This window comes from Lissotriton helveticus, chromosome 3_1, assembly GCF_964261635.1.
Source record: "Lissotriton helveticus chromosome 3_1, aLisHel1.1, whole genome shotgun sequence".
Classification (NCBI taxonomy): Eukaryota; Metazoa; Chordata; class Amphibia; order Caudata; family Salamandridae; genus Lissotriton; species Lissotriton helveticus.
This window is the reverse complement of record NC_136061.1, coordinates 949,403,752-949,421,484: the sequence shown is the minus strand read 5'-3', so window position 1 is coordinate 949,421,484 and position 17,733 is coordinate 949,403,752. Positions and strand designations below refer to the sequence as shown.

Below are 17,733 nucleotides of genomic sequence, written 5' to 3'. Positions count from 1 at the left end.
TTTGGGCAGTTTTGTGCATCAGTCACAGTTTTTCTTGTGTAGTCTGCTTTCGCAGTTTTGCAACAGTTGTGGTACTTTTTCAAGGCTACTTTATATATGGCTTTGCGTGAAGGAGAATAGCCTTGTCTCCATTTACGTTCCAAGGTCTTACAATGTGAGCGGAGACTTTTAAGTTGTTCCGAGTACCATGGAGCAGGGGGATGGTGTGAGAATGTGGGCTTAGATGTCATTGGAAGCGCTGTGTTGACTGCAGTGGTTAGCCAGAGTTCGGTGGCGCAATTAAGTGCAGTTGAAGTTGAGTTGATGCTTTTCATCAAGGCAATGGTTCCTTCATTCAAGAAGGGCTTCCAGTTGCTTAGCTGCTCTTTGGCAATGAAGAAGGTGTCCGGCTGGTTTGGGGAGTTTTTATTGGTATGCTATTGGTCAAATGTGTTGTAGATCTGTAGATTATGTTTGAGGTCTCTGCAGAGTGCTTGGGATGGGAGGATGTTGGCAGCTGCAGGTTCGAAAAACTCCTTCACAATGGTGAAAAGTTCTTTGCTGTTGTTGGAGCTGGCTTCGTGTCTGAGAGTTGGGGTCTTTTTCTTTCTCACCTAGTTGTTGTTGGTAGAGGTTTAAGGCAGCTTTGTATGTGGATCTTGCAGTGTTGTTTTAAAGTCTCAATTTTTCTCAAGTTGTATGCAGGTGTGCTTGGACTCACTGAGGTAGTGTGTTCCAGCTGGACCGTTTGCTGTTTTTGTAGGTCTTTTTTCTGGTGGGAGTGGTGCGGTTGGTGCATTCGGTGAGCCATTTATTGAAGAGCTTGGTGATGACATTGAGGTTCCCGGTGTGGTTGGGTGGAAATTCCTGTAACGTCTTGGTCCAGAGGTAGACAACCTGTCCAAGCAGGAACCACCGTTCTAGTCAAGTTACGCTAGATACACACTAAAAGATAACCTGTGCTCACCGTCTGGAAGCTTAGCACAGAGCAGTCAGGCTTATCTAAAGAGGCAATGTGTAACATATGTGTGCATCACTCACACACAGTAAAACAATGAAAACACCACAAAAATACTCTACACAGGGTTCGAAAATATATTATATTTGTATGAATAAAACAAGACCAAAATGACAAAAATCCACTTAGTAGAACCAGAGTTATGAATTTTTAAAGGATAAATCAAAAAAGTAGTGCTTAGTAGCAAAGACCATTTTGGGGTTACTAGAATTCACGTTGGACTGGGATAAATCCAAAGTTCAAGCTGACTGCCATGTCTCAAACCATTATTGAGCTAATGACCCCTGAGTTGGGGTGGTAACTACTTTACAAAGTGGAAGTGCTCCCTTTAGGACACCTTTCTTTTTGTAAACCATGTTGGCAGCCTCAGGGGAAAGAAGTTTTCCTAAACTGAAAATACATTTTTAAACCAGCACTGGTTCATTTAAGGAATGGGCTGCTTTGGAAAATAAATGGTTTCTATTTTTTAATGCAGTTATAGAGATGGTGCTGTGCTGTCCCCTGCAAGCCACCATCCTTGTAATTACAACCAATCACAAAGGGTCGAAAATTGGCACTTGCCTAATGATTATTAATTAGCAAGATTGTTCTACAACCCCGTGTGAATCAGTATTTTGTGAACAAACTGAACAGTACATAGGTAAGTTTGCAAAATACTATTCCATTCGATAAATGTATGTTTAGAATTTGCAACCACTTTATCTGCATGAAATAATACATCAAAACCAGCACATTCATAAAGAGATGGTTGCCAAGGGTGTTTACTCCTTGTTTGCAGTTTTACATGATGTAAGGACCTGTTGAAATCTACATAAGGTATAATAAAATGAAACTTTGTTTAGACAGCAGTCGGGTAAATAGTGAAGTAGCTCTGCTATTTGCCTGACCACTGGCCAAGTTATGTATACTATCTACTATTTATTCAGCTACCTGGTGAATAATTTTCGTTCAAGTTAATTGCAAGACCAAAGGCAATACAGTACATCATTCCTACTATTTAGCCAGCTGCAGGGTAAATTTTGAAATTTCTTTGGTACTTGCCATGCTAATGGTCAGCTCATCACCATCCTCACCCACAAGGCAGGACACACCCTTGACCCCATCTAATCAGGAGGGAACAACATTCACTTCAGCCACACCACCCAAACCCCCTGGACTAACCATCACAGCGTACACTTCTCTTTCAACAATGCAAACGCTAACAAACCCACACCACGCCTACCGTGAAGGAACTGGAGCAGGTCACAAAGGAGCACCTTAATTCCACCCTCAACCACTATCCCCCTCCTGCCTCGACCAACGCCAACTCTGCAGCCAAAGAATTACAGCGGCGGACCACCAACTGCGCAGACAATCTCGCCCCGCCTGCAACCCCGACAGACAGCGCCCCATGAAGTCCACCTGGTTTACCAGGTTCACCACGAACCATAAGAATCCAGACGCACCTGCAGATGTCTCGAGAAACAATGGAGGAACAGTAAAACCACTGAAGACCAGACCACCTACAAGAACGCCATAACAGAATACCACCAACTCATCAGATACACTAAAAGGACCTTCGTGTGGAACAAGATCCTCGCCAAATCCAGCAATTCAAAGGAACTCTTCAGCATCATCCAGGAATTCACCAAACCCCCCCTGCGAAGCCACGGACGTCACACCCTCAGAGGATCCCTGCAACAAGCTTGGCTCCTACTTCCATCTGAAAATCAAGGCCCTCTACGACAACTTCAACTAACAGACTACAGAAACCACTCCTTCTTCCAGGAACGACAGCCTGCCTACCATTGCGGCCTGGACCCCGGTCACCACTGAAGATACCACCACAACCATGGAGATCACTCCCTATGGAGCCCCCATGGACCCCCACCCACCGCACATCTTCCACAGAGCAGCTGCCGCCATAGCACCCGAGTTACGACGTACCATCAACTCCACCTTCGAAGAAACCCTCTGCAGACCCGGCGGTCCTGAAAAACGACAGACCCATTTCTCTCCTTCCCTTCGCAGCCAAAGTCACTGAGAAGATTGTCACAGCCCAGCTGACTAAATTCATTGAGGAGAACGCCATCCTCAACCCTACCCAATCCGATTCCGCAGCAACCACAGCACCAAGACCACCCTCCTCACCGCCACAGATGATATCCACATGCTCCTCGATCAAGGCCACACCATGGCCCTCACTCTTCTAGACTTCTCTGCACCATCGACACCTTCTCCCACCACACTCGCACAGCCAGACTCCACGACACCGGCATACAGGGAACCACCCTCGACAGGCTCCACTTCTTCCTCGCCGACAGAACCCAAAGGATCAGACTCCCGCCTTTCCTCTCCGAACTCACAGAGATCAACTGCAGAGTACCCCAAGGATCATTTCTTAGTCCCATGCTCTTCAACATCTCCATGGCCTTCCTCACCGCCATCGCCAGACAGCATGGACTCAGCATAGTATCCTACGCCGACGACACCCAGATCCTCCTTTCCCTCACGAAGGAACCCGACGCCACCAGACTTAGCTTCCAGGAAGGAATGAAAAACGTTGCATCCTGGATGAGCAGCAGCTTTCTGAAGCTCAACTCGGAGAAGACAGAAGTCCTTGTCCTCGGACACACACCCTCAGGTTGGGACAACACCTGGTGGCCCACCGTCCTCCCCAACTCCTAACCCCCATGGACCTCAGCATCATATTCGACTCTTCCCTCACCGTGACCCGCCAGATCTACGCCGTCACCTCCACCTGCCTTAACACCCTCCACAGCCTTCGCAAGACCTTCAAGTGGATCCCCCTGAATCCAGAAAGGACGTCACCCAAGCACTCATAACAAGCAGACTGGACTACGGAAATGCCCTCTACACTGGAACCAACAAATCCCTGATGTGCAAACTCCAGAACATTGCGGCCAGACTCTTCCTCGGCATGAACACATCACCCAAAACCTGCAAGACCTCCTCTGGCTCCCTCTCGAGAAGAGAGTAACTTTCAAGTTACTTATCCACGCCTACAGATCCCTCCACAACACAAGACCCAAATATCTCAACAAAGGAGTCTCCTTCCACGCACCCAAGAGAAACCACCGCCTCGCCGCTCTCACAGAAACCCTGCACATCTGCAGAACCAAAGAAGGTGGAAGAGCCTTCTCCTACATCACGGCAAAAGCCTGGAACGAGCTCCCAATCAACATCAACTCTACCCCACTCTGCACACCTTCAGGAAGAGCCTCAAGATCTCGCTCTTTGGCTGACTCGGAGCTGCACCCTCCCCTCCCCTCAAGCACCATGAGACCCTCACAGGTGAGTAGCGCGCTTCACTATTCCTTGATTGATTGATTGAATGGTCAAATAATATATAATTTCTGCTATTTAACTAGCAGCCACATAAATAATTAAGATGATTTGCTATTTGCATGACTGCTGGCCTATTTGTACATGACTGCAGTTTTGCCAGCAGCTTGGCAATGAGTGAAGATTTTTTGTTTACTTGACTGCTTGCCAAATAGTACAAAGCCTCTGCTATTTAGCCAGCGGCCAGGTAAATAGTGAAGTTTCCTTGTTGTTTGTACAGCTGCTGGACAACGTACATAATCTCTATTATTTAATCAGTGGCCGATTAACAGTAGGGTAAATAGTAAAGCTTTTCTGCTATTTGTACGGCCGCCAGCCAAATAGTGCAGAATATCTACTATTTAGCTAATGGTGGGTAAACAGTGAAGCATTCTGCTACTTGCACGACCACCGGCCAAACAGTGCAGAATCTATTTTATTTCGGAAGAGGCTGGGTAAATAATGAAGTTTCTCTTCTATTTACAAGGCCGCAGACCAAATAGTAAATCATTTCTACTATTTAGTCAGTGGCCAAGTAAATAGTAGAGAAAATTCACTGTTTACCCGGCAACCGGGCAAATAGCCGCTACCAGTGAAATTCCTTCCTCCAGGAACACTTCAGTAGCAAAATAGAGTCATAATTGGGAGTCAGAGGCCCCCTCACATACCTAGCCCCCAATGCACTATTGACACCTACGCCCCTGCTTAGAGGGCTCTTGTTTCATTTTGCCCCAAAGGAACAGTAAGAGCAGACAAGAGGCTTCATCACACAAACAAGTCCACAAGTATTTATTTTATAAACAACTGTACAAAAATATAAGACATTAAGTGAAAAAAGCAAGAATCCGAGCCACAAGAGGGATTGAAAGTGGGAGCCATAAAATTTAATTTTCCAGTTGCTTTTCCGAGAGTCATAGTGGTTCAGATGTTTCAAGAAACAAATGGGAGAAGGCGCTAAAAATGTGAATAGCGTCCATATCAGCCTGCCGGCTAATAATCACTCAGTGATTACCCTTTGTTTATCTAGGGCACAGGCAGCTAAAGCAGCTTACACAAGGACAGTGGTGTGCCATGAGGATGCGAGATTTGAACCCCAGAACGTCCATTTCCAGCCCAGTTTTTCTCCACAATTACAGCCCATTAAATCATAGAAAGATGGCAAAAGGCTAGCACACACCCACTTTTATTTAGCTTTATCTTTACGTTATACTCAGTGAGGGCTGTATGCACATGCCTTCTGTGGATCACCGTTTTTCTTGACTCGGGGCCTTATGTACAGGCATATTTTTAAGGGAACAGCAACAGTTTAAGTTGCAGAGCTGGTAGCTTTATTTGACTTCCTCAAGAGATTAGTGTTCTTGGCGCTACCAACCTAAACAAGAGCGAACGGAATTATGGACTCTGCGACATCGCATCGTGTTTTAGGCCTTTAAAAAACAAAAAAGAATTCCGTCCTGTTAACGCTTCTATTTACAGGCGTCTAGAGAGCAGCAGCCTATCGAGGCCTTAGTGGGGGCCCAGAGAGGATCCACTTCAGAGCAGAGATGGGTTGTCACAATCCAGGCAAAGAGAGGTGATGCCGGTGCTCATGCAGGTTTCCGGGCCAGCATACAGTAGTATTCGGCAACAAAGTCCACCTTCGTGTCCATGGAAGTGACGCCCAAGGTCTCCAGAATCCTGTGGTAAGAAAGGGACACAAATGAGCGTCAATATGTGTCTTTTGGGTCCATGGCATTGAGATCGAACTCCAGACCAGACAGACAAAGCTCTTCTGAAGGGAAAGTTCAAACAGAATAAGGGGCCCTGCACTGAGAGTTCTTCTTAAGAAAACTGAACATAGAACAGTAGACCCTGCTCTGATATTTCATGTTAACAGAGCTCATACCTAGACTGAGGAGTCCTGGAAAACTCTGGCACTGATTTATTTAAAGAGTTTTATATAGCGCGAACCAGACCCTTCGGTATCAGAGCGCTTCACACTACATGAGGTAGATTAGAAATACGTCTTGTATAACATAACTATAAACAATGAAATGACGAAGGTACGTATACATCTATAAAGGTAACATCAAAATACACGGTTAACACAGAATATACAGACACATGCAGTAGATTAGGGAAATAACATTCTATATGGTGAGAATTTGGACATCCTGATTGCAAAAGCTTTTTTAAGTGTCTCTCCCTGTGCGTACTATCTTCTTCAATTCTAGGTCCAGGATTAGTAAAGTATCGAACGATGCTATCCCCCCATACAGCTGTAAGATTGATATGAGGTAGATTTGGGAAACACTTCAGTGTAATAGATTTTTGTTGACTTATCCTGCATATTCCATATTCTCCAATCCTGGGTCAGGATTCATGTAGTGTCGTCCACGAGTATCCCCAACACCGCTGGTGAATTTCTTTCCACTTCCCTAGTGTATATGTCTTTGTCAGTATTATGTATGGTGCTAAGAATGAGCTGTCTCATCTATGGGAGGAACTTACTCATTACAAATATTTTCGTTTCCCTCTTAAAGGTTACTGTGTTTGTTATTTTTCTAAGGTTTGGCGGAAGAGAGTTCCAGATTCTGGGGGCTGCTCCTGAGAAAGCTCTATCATACGTTCTTTTCTTCCGGAAAATGGCTGGCCTCAGTAACAGTTCCTTGGCACTCCTAGCTGGTCTGTTTTCTCCAGATACTTCAATTCTCTGGGCAAGGTATCTTGGTGTATTGTAGTGAAGTGCTTTGTGGGTGGTACATGCCAATTTTAGCTGGATTCTGGCTTCGTAAGGTAGCCAATTTAATGCTTTCAGGTGTGGTGAGATATGGTCGAACTCTCTCGATCCGCTGATAATTCTTGCAGCTACATTGAGGCATGCTTTTTAGTGGTGCTGTGGAAATTTTTGGTAGACCTGCTAAAGTAGTGCATCCATATTCAATCCTCAAGATAACCAGTGATTGGACTGCTAGTTTGAGATCCGCTTTAGAGATGAATGGTTTCACTTTCCTAATGTAGTTCAAGTGAAAACGAGCTCTTTTTGCCATTGATTTGATGTGGGCTTTCATGTCAAGTTTCTCGTCGAGTGTGATTCCTAGTGATATTGCCGAGTCAACTAGGGTAGGGGTGCAGTTAAGTGACGTGAGCATTTTGGACCATTCCTTCACATCTGTGTGGTTCTTCGGAGGTGAGATTAGTAGGAATTCTGTTTTTTGAGCATTTAGCTTCAGGTGATTGTTAGTTAACCATTGTAATGACTTGAAATAAACATACATCATAATTAAGGCCCCCAGTTTCACATTTTTACAGCTAAAGACAGACAGAAAACCACCAGTTTCTTGTCTGTATTTGTTCTTCAATGTGGGAAAAATAAGGGTCACATGTAGACTTTGGCGGATGGGATACTCTGTCAGAAATGTGGTAGAAGCCCGTCTACTGCATAATAAGTGCATTATAGCCTATAGCATAAGTAGGACAGTTATGATTCCCAGGCCAAGGGCTCTACAGACTGACAGGGGATTATAATAGGTTTTCTAATGCAGCTTTAAACTGCCTCATTATTTATTATTATTTATTTATTAAAGGGGCTTATAAAGCGCATGGTGACGCCACCAGGCGTATCCCCGCGCTGTGGAGAAGAATCAGGGTGTCTGAGGAAGAGAACTACAGGGTGAATAAATGGGTTTTTAGTAGTTTTCTAAAAGTGAGCTAATTATTCGCTAGCCTAATGTTGGAGGGGAGGGAGTTCCATTTGTTGGCTGCCAACGAGCGGAATGATCGACCTCCCATTCTCGCTTTTTTTATAAGAGGGATCTTGAGCAAGCCCATTCCCATGGAACGAAGGGATCTGTTAGGCTCATAGGGAACGGCGAGGTCAGCCAAGTAGGACGGTGCTTTATCAGAGATAATCCTATAGCACCAGAGAAGTGCTTTAAATAGGATTCTCTTCCTAATAGGCAACCAATGAAGGGTAGCTAAGGTAGGTTTAGAGGGCACTCTTCTAGGAAATCTCAGCACTAGTCGTGCTGCTGAGTTTTGTAGCACCTGCAGCCTCCTGATGTTTTTTTCCGAGGTACCTAGAAGGAGCACGTTGCCATAGTCCATTCGAGAGGTTACTAGGGCCTGAATCATGGTGCGCCTAGACTCCAGGGGAAGGAGGTCAAGGGTACGGTTGAGGGTTTTCATAACCCCAAAACATTTCCCTACCACTTTATGTACATGGCTGTCAAACGAAAGCTTCGTATCCACCCAGACACCTAAGTTCTTTGCTTCCCTACCAGGAGTGGGAAGGGGTCCCAGGCAGGGTGGCCACCAGTCTTTGGTCCAGCTAGTGTCCTTACCTCCTATTACTAGAACCTCCGTTTTAGAGCCGTTGAGTTTGAGGCAGTGTTTGGACATCCAATCTGCGAGATCACTCATGCAGGTTTTAAAGTTTTCAGCAGCCACAGAGGGGGCCTGGGACAGGGAGATCAGCAGTTGAGTATCGTCGGCGTAAGAGACTAGCTCTACGCCATACGATTGGACCACATCTGCCAGTGGAGCCATATACAAGTTGAACAGGGTGGGACTCAGGGCAGAGCCCTGAGGTACCCCCTGTTCTAAGGCAATGCTATCCGAGAGAAAGTTGCCTCTCTGAACCTGAAAGCGTCTGTTGGTTAAGAAGGCTTTCAGCCACCCCAGTGCCTCCTTGGTGACTCCCGCTTTAATTAGACACTGTAGCAAGATGGAATGTGCTACAGTGTCAAAAGCGGCACTGAGGTCTAGCATAATAAGTGCCATGGTCTTACCCTCATCGGCTCCTTTCCGTAATGTTTCGGTCGCTCTGAGGAGAGCTGTCTCCGTAGAGTAGCCCAACCTAAAGCCAGACTGAGAGCTATGTAGGGCCTTATGGGATTCGAGGTGTGCCATAAGTTGAGAGTTGGCAATTTTTTCCGCCACTTTAGCTAAGTATTGTAATAAAGAGATCGGTCGTAGATTCTCAAGGATATCCTGGCTCACATTAGGTTTTTTCTTTATGGGAAGTACGATGGCAGATTTCCAGTCCACAGGCAAACAGGCTGTGGCAAAGGAAACTTCAATCACATGTCTGAAATAAGGCTCCAGAGCCATTATACTAGCTCCTAATATTCTGGGGGGAGCAGGGTCCCAAGGGGAGCCAGATTTGATACTTTGGCAGGTTTTCATAAATATTTCCGGTGGGGGGATGGTAACATTGCATAGGCAAGATTCTGTGCTGGAAGCATCTTCCCTCTCAGCAAAGTCAAGGCCTGATTGAATGTTACCAGAGAAATTGGCATAAAGGTCAGTGATTTTGCCGGCAAAGTACTTAGCAATTTTATTGCATGTGTCCACCGAATCATTATGGGAATTATTGTTCGTGGTAATTACAGAGATTTCCCTAAAGATTTTGAAAAGCTCTTTAGAGGAGTTCTCCGCCTCCACGATACGTTTGTTAAAATGGGATGCTTTGGTTACTCGAATCTTTTTGTTATATTCTTTTTGTGCTGTTTTATACAGGATTTTGATTTCTGGGCCAAAGTTGGTGCGCCATTCCCGCTCAAGTTTTTTGCAGGCAGATTTGGCTGACTGTAGTTCCTGAGTGAACCACGGGGTAGTCTTCTTAGTCCTCTTAGTATTGGTTAGAGTCCGGATAGGGGCAGTACTATCTAGGGCCGTAGTGATACATTTCTGTAGTTTATTATAGGCTGTCTCACAGTCAGATCCTCCAGGAGGTTCGGCATTTTCAAGGGATTTTATAAAGGTGTCTAAGGAAATTTTTTTCCACTTCCTACATTGGTATCGATAATCCCTATCAGTGTTAAGTTCTGTTTCAGCTTTGGATTTGCATCGGGATTATAAAGTGATCCGACCAAGGTACCGGTTGTGGGGACAGGGTAGACACTCCAGTCCAGTTTCCAAATATAGGGTCCAACAGATGTCCTTGTTGGTGTGTCGGGTCCTGGTTCTTAAGCTCTAGCTGTAGGGAGAGTAGTTCAGACTTAATGTCCGCTGCTTCTTTATCGCAGGGATCGTCAAAATGAACATTTAAGTCTCCCAACACTAGCAATCGCGTTTTTCTTAGAGCTAGATGAGTAGTGGCCTCCATAAGGCTGGCAGTAAAATCGTATAGCTTTCCTGGGGGGCGATACACTAGAACACCCGAGAGCGAGTGTTTCGGCCCTATTATGATGGTGAAAGCGCCCGCTTCACTATGATCAATAGTCATCGGTGATAGGGAGCATTCATGGGGAGCTTTAGTTACAATAGCGATCCCCCCACCTCTACCATCCTTCCTATCGATCCTGGAGAGGGAGTATCCGGGTGGCATGGCCTGTATTATATCAGGGTCAGAGTGCTCACCTAACCAAGTCTCGGTGAGAAACAAGATGTTAAGATCCTTATCCTCAAGCAGGTGATATATTTGAGTGCAGTGCTTCCTAAGGGATCTGCAATTAAGCAGTGCCGCTTTTAGCATCCCTTTAGTGATAGATGTAGTAAAAGTATACTCCGGGGTAAAGGGACATGAGGGACAGCTATGTAGCGATAGAGCCTCCAGAGAGTGTTTACAAGGGGGGGAGGTGATGGGACACAGATCAAACAGTTCTTGTCTGCCATACCGTATATTGTAGGACTTAGGACTGCCAGGGTGTATGGCCCCGCGCCCCGTCCGGCCGCGGACGGGCGCAGACGGGCTGGACTTTGGCTCGACTTCGGCGCGCTTCCGGCACGCCCGCTGCACGCGTCTGCTGCGCGGTCGCTGACCCAATCACATTTGTAGGGGAAGTAGGGGTCGCTAGAGCGCTGACCTGTGAGCCCTGAGCCCGGAAGTGCTGGGCTCCTCCTCACCCTCCGCTTCAAACGCCCATGATTGGACGCGGCGGACCAGGGCGGGAGTGGGCGGACTGCGTGGTCCCCCAAGCTCTAACTCAGCCTGGAGGTGAGGTGCAATTTCAATTTTAAAAGTAGTGACACACAAAGAAACGTTTTTTAAAATTAGCCTCACTCGCTACATTAAAAACAATACGCTATGACAGCAGCGCAAACAGTGTGACCATCAGGGTAAAAGCGCCAAGTAGATAGAGCCTGCCACTGCCACCGGCAAGACTCTTCTCCACAGCGCGAGTGCGCTTTTCCTGACCTTTAAATAGTAAACCACCCACAGCGTCGCTAGAGCGCTGACCTGTGAGCCCTGAGCCCGGAAGTGCTGGGCTCCTCCTCACCCTCCACTTCAAACGCCCATGATTGGACGCGGCGGGCCGGGGCGGGAGTGGGCAGACTGCGTGGTCCCCCAAGCTCTAACTCAGCCTGGAGGTGAGGTGCAATTTCAATTTTAAAAGTAGTGACACACAAAGAAACGTTTTTTAAAATTAGCCTCACTCGCTACATTAAAAACAATACGCTATGACAGCAGCGCAAACAGTGTGACCATCAGGGTAAAAGCGCCAAGTAGATAGAGCCTGCCACTGCCATCGGCAAGACTCTTCTCCGCCTCATATGAGTATGTGAATGTTTTTCTATGAGAATGTTGCTTAAAAGTAATGCATCGTTTATGTCTTCTTTCAGCACTAAAACGCTTCAAGCTTTGAAGTGCTGCTGTGCCCTCATCAGTTAACTAAAAATAGAAATATACCAGGTGCAGCTTAATTTTTTCCAACACAAAAAATAGATATGAAAAAAAACAGTTAAAATTGCCAAAAAATACATTTGGATAAATATAGGTGGAAAAGTTTACAAAATAAATTCATAGAACCAGGAGTTTGTTACATTGAAGAAAGTACTTTGGCATGTAAGCAATCCATTAGCCGTAGGTGTAATTAAGTGGGTTTATTAGTCATAAGTTAGATGGTAAACAGAACCCCACCGGGAGCAGCATCCAGCTGCTCAGCCCACTCACTCAAACTGACCACATATTCAAACCATGCATTCACTAACATTCTGATGACATCACACGCATGCAGGCTGAGCAGCAGGGAAGGAGAAGACCAGAATATAACACATCTCCCTCCTTCAAAACAATGAAAACAAAATAAAGCAAGAGAAAATAAATACAGTATGCCCTGACAAGACAAGGTCAGGATTACAAATAAGAAGTTAAACAAGAATATATGAATGATTACAAATAAAATTATGGAATAGCAATACAGCTTAATATAGGAGCTTAAACAGTGGAGAATAAGTTCAAATGGAATAATTAATTGCATCACACCCAAATAACGAAAATACCACTCGCACTAAATTAAAAAGAAAGCAAAGACGTCACAACGCGCACAAAACATGCAAAGAGGCATAATATCACCTCGCACGAAACCAATGCAAAAACATCACATGACAATTCAATCTGACAATTCGACCACTATCCCTTTTCACAAACCAAAACCCTAAATATCACGAATCATGTCAGTTGGCCAGACTGGCACGAAAAGCAATAAACAGGGAACAAAAGCAAAAAAAAAATAAATGGCGCCCCAAAGAATAACAAAAACAGGACCGCAGCAGTTCTAAGCTAAGCAACACACCCACACCACACAGTCCACAAAACGAAGTGTAAGACTCCTTAGAACACACACCAGGGCAGAACACACAAATTGAGGTATATGACTCCCCAAAACATGCAGGTTAAATGACTTTTCAAACACATACCAAGGCAAAACACACTGCAAAGGGTACATGACACCCAGCGCACGGTGTACATGACTCCCGGAAATGCACGCCAAGGCAAAACACATATCAAGAGGTACATAACTCCCCAACGCACGGGGTACATGACTTCCCGAAACGCACCTAAAGTAAAACACAGCACACGGTCCATGACTCCCAGTGCACGGGGTACATGACTCCCCAAATTCACGTACTCAAGTTACAACCCACAGCACGGGGTACATGACTCCCCAGCGCATGGGGTACATGACTTCCCGAAACGCACACCCAAAATAAAACATACAGCACAGGGTACATGACTCTCCAACGCTCGGGGTACATGACTTCCTGAAACGCACACCCAAAATAGAACATACAGCACGGGGTACATGACTCACCAGCGCTCGGGGTACATGACTTCCTGAAACACACACCCAAAATAAAACATACAGCATGGGGTACATGACTCCGCAGCACTCGGGGTACATGACTCCCCGAAACACACCCAAAAATGCACACCGAGGCAAAACACATAGCATGGTGTACACATACATTCCACTAAATTTGCAAAGTTGACATAAAATAAGACATAAGTGGCATAAATGGCAGCACGATAAGCACAGTGTAAATAGCGAGATGTTATCATAGAGAATATGACACAAAAGCATGTTATAAGACGACACTTTCAATGCAAGTCGTAGGAACAAGTTCTGTATAAAAGAAAGGCAAGTTTCAAAAATGAGATATCAGCGCTTTGACTTGAAAATAAAGACCTACACTTTGTGAGAAATAAGACGAGAAAGGTTCCGATACACTAGTGGTTTCAAACACAAGATGAAGGCTCTATATGAACAACACAACACAACACAGTAACACAAATGTGCCATTCAAAAAAGCATTCCCTGCAATGTAAAATGCAGACTCCAACATTGAAACTTGACGAGCAAGAATAGATACACAGTATGTCCAATAGATGGCGCTCAAACACAGTAAAACATTTTTTTATAACCAATACGAGAAAAAAAAACCTCTAAGGAAGGTTTTACATATTACTCATTCAAGGTTCCAGATGTTTCAGAAAATGGTACCATAAATAACATATTTCAATAAGGGAAGGAAAGTCTTACTTTAGAAATGTCGCAAAAATCTCGTCAGTCACCAGCCATAGTACATAACACCCAGGAGACACGAGTACTGTAAGTAGGAGAAAAAGTCGACTTGACATCCATTGAGAATTGCTGCTTGTGAGGAGAAGACAGTCCTGCGTGAAAGGAAAGCGGGCAATCAAATAACGAAACAGGCTTAAGCGCTCAGTCATGCGTAATCACAACACTCCTTGACACAGCCGTGATTCGTGTGGACATTTGAAGAACTTCCAAATCTTCACAATGATGCACGTATGAGCGCATCAACAATGCGTAGACTTGACGTTTTCGTGACGCTGTTGTGACCTGAGGAGAGGTGTGCCCATAGATGACGACGCGTTCTACAGAATCACCGATATCATGGTAAGATTCTGTTGCGTCATCATTCAACACACAGTTGGCAAAGAAGGAGGTCTTCAGCTGAATAAAACGACCGTTAAAGAACACGGTAGGCAAAACTCTGTACGAACTGGCACACAACCTTTGCCTCGAAATGGGAATAGTGTGTGTGGTAAACAGGATACGGAAACAGTGGTGAATGAAGAAACAGGATTTATTCCATATGACAAACTCCATCCGACAGCGGAGCGTCTGATCAGCGGTAAGCTAACTATACAATGCCAACCGTAGATCAACCAACGTCCGTGCACTGGTGGACATACATTTATATCATAACATGTTATGTGCACAAGATCTTTCCCTATCGTCATACGTCGCGTGGGACTCCCTATGATGCGAGAAGCTCCACGCGGCGTATGACGGTGTACTTATATTTACATTACATTACACCACCTTCCCCCTTATAACAACAAACAAAGCAAAGTCAGTAGGTACCTAGAATTTCACAAATTCATTATATCTTTCTGGTATTTTAATACATCTACCAAAGGAAGAAAATTTTTGACTATCAACGGAGTTTTGAACATCCACATTCCGTTCTCCAGAAAGAGGTTCATCAAAATGACGTGGGATTTCCAACTCATGTCTGACTGAACATGTTTCATCAGAATGATTAGAATCTTCCACTAATTGGGGTCCTTTGATCCAAAAGGACCAGTCTAAGTTTTCAGAGATGTTAGAGTTCACTTTACCTTTAATAATTTCAGCTTGGCGTTCCGTAATCTTTACTAACTGGCGCTTATTCCACCAACCTCTTTTATTAAGAAAAGCAGACCCTTTGCTAACTTTTAATACTTGAACAGGTGTACCAAATTTTGAATGACCTTTCGTTACTTTCCCGGGACTTTTGATTAACACCCAGTCACCCACAGTAACATCAGCAAAATTACTATTTAACCCCTTGTCAAAATTCAATTTCATTTGGTCTTGTTTTACGCGAACCATATTTTTGATTGAATGAGACTCAAGTGGTTTCTTTACAGAATCTTTTTGTAACCATGATGGAAACAAAACAGAACGATTTTCTCTTCCCCTTAACAGAGAAAAAGGGGACACTCCTGTTACACAGTGAGGGGATGTGTTGTAATGCCACACTTTTCGAGTAACAAATTCTCCCACTTTATAACCACAAGAAACTGCCGTCTGGACACCCTCTTTAATTATTCTATTTCCTCTTTCCACGAGACCATTTGAAGATGGCGAATATAAAGCAACTTTGAGTTGTTTGATATCTAAACCTTCCAAAAATTTATGCATTTTATCAGACACAAAATGTGTACCATTATCTGTAACTATGTATTTTGGGGTCCCTTCTAAATCAAAAACTTTCTTCAGAAAAGTAATGGTGGAGGTTGAATCTGGTGACTTGACGAAATCAAAGTATAACCATTTTGAAAAATAGTCAACTAAAAGGATCACATATTTATTCTCTTGTTGAAGAACAGAATATGGTCCCGAAAAATCTACACCAACTTTTTCCCAAGGGGTATCAGGAAATTCTGTGGGGTGTTATGGCATTTTCATAGTACGCCAATGCTTATCTGACAACAAACACTCAGGACAAGTATCAATTAAATTCTTGACCTGAGTATCCAAAGAGGGCCACCAATAGTTTTGCTTGATTCGCATAGCTGTCTTTGTTATCCCTAAATGCCCTTGATGTGCCAAATTAATAATGGATTCTCTCAATTTAAAAGGGGGAACAAATTTCTCACCTTTGCGAACAATATCATTTTCCACAACAAGTTGATCTGCTACCTGGGCAAAACTCCGTAGCTCTCCACTCAAATTTCTTGGTTCAGGCCAACGTTGAGTTGAAAATTCTATGACCTTCAACAAAACGTTATCATCCTTAGTGCCATTTTTCCAGTCTTCTTCTGAAATGATAGCACTAATTTCATTTATAGCATCTATTAATGTAACACATTCTACATCTTCCTCAACAGAGTCTTCTTCATCATCATTGGACATAGCCATTCTGGATAAACAATCAGCACGGAAATTTTTTCCACCTACTATATGCCTAATTGTAAAGTTGAACTCTTGCAATTTTGATACTAGTCTCATAAGTCGAGCTGATAAAGATGGACTAGACTTGGTAAAAATATAAATCAAAGGCTTGTGATCGGTCACTATCTCAAATTTCCTTCCCCAAATATACATTTTAAATTTGTGAACCGCCCAAGAACAAGCCAACGCTTCCCTTTCTATCGTACTGTATCTTTGCTCAAACTCTTTCAATGCTCTTGAAGCGAATGCGACGGTTTGTTCCTGACCGTTCACTTTCTGGGTAAGAATTGCTCCTAAACCCGAAATACTAGCATCTACTGTAATAGTTGAAATGGCATCTTCCCTAAATGCATGAATGGCTTTTGCTGAAATAATCATCTTCTTAACTTCACTAAAAATTTTATTTAATTCCTCAGTCCAAATAAAATTCGCCCCTTTTCTTAAAAGCTGTCTCAGTGGCTCTACCAACTGCGAATAAGATTGTACAAACCTGGCGTAATATTCTGCCAGTCCAAGGAACGATCGCAGGGCGTCTTTATCTGGAGGGGGGTTTGCATCTTCAATAGCCTTAACCACAGAAACTTTGGGAGTAATACCTTTGTCTGAGACAGTATGCCCCAAATATTCAATTTCATTTACTGCAATTTTACACTTTTCCTTATTAACTGTCATATTTCTAGACATTAAAATTGATAAAACTTTTTAAAGGATTTTGTTATGTTCGTCTAAAGTTTCTGCAAAAATTAAAATGTCGTCCAGATATGCCTGGACCCCTTCAATTCCCTGAAATAATTCATCCATCAACTTTTGAAACACACTACCTGCAGACGCCAACCCAAAAGGTAGGCGCATAAATTTGAATGCTCCGAAAGGAGTAATAAAAGAGGTGAGTTCTTGTGACTCCTTTGACAAAGCCACCTGGTGATACGCTGACCTCAAATCTATCAATGAGAACCATTTTGCTCGACCAATGTTAGCCAGTAATTCGTGAATTCTCGGTAAAGGGTGGCAGTCGACAATAATGTTCTTATTCAAAGAGCGTAAATCCGCACACATCCTAATTTTATTTGTCTTTTTTCGAATGACTACGATAGGTGCGACCCATTGTGAAGAATTAACAGGAGAAATGACACCTTGTTTACATAAATCGTCTAACATTCCTTTTAATTCTGTTCTAACGCTTAATGGAACAGCCCTGACTTTGTGAGTGACTGGTTGGGCCCCTGGAATTAATCTGAT

General features: G+C 43.9%; 1 pseudogene; it reads right to left on the bottom strand.

Moving 5' to 3' along the window:
• Positions 1-5,907: 5,907 nt before the first annotated feature.
• The window catches only part of LOC144824187 (putative methyltransferase DDB_G0268948), an 80,785-nt pseudogene continuing 68,959 nt past the window's right edge, over positions 5,908-17,733 (bottom strand).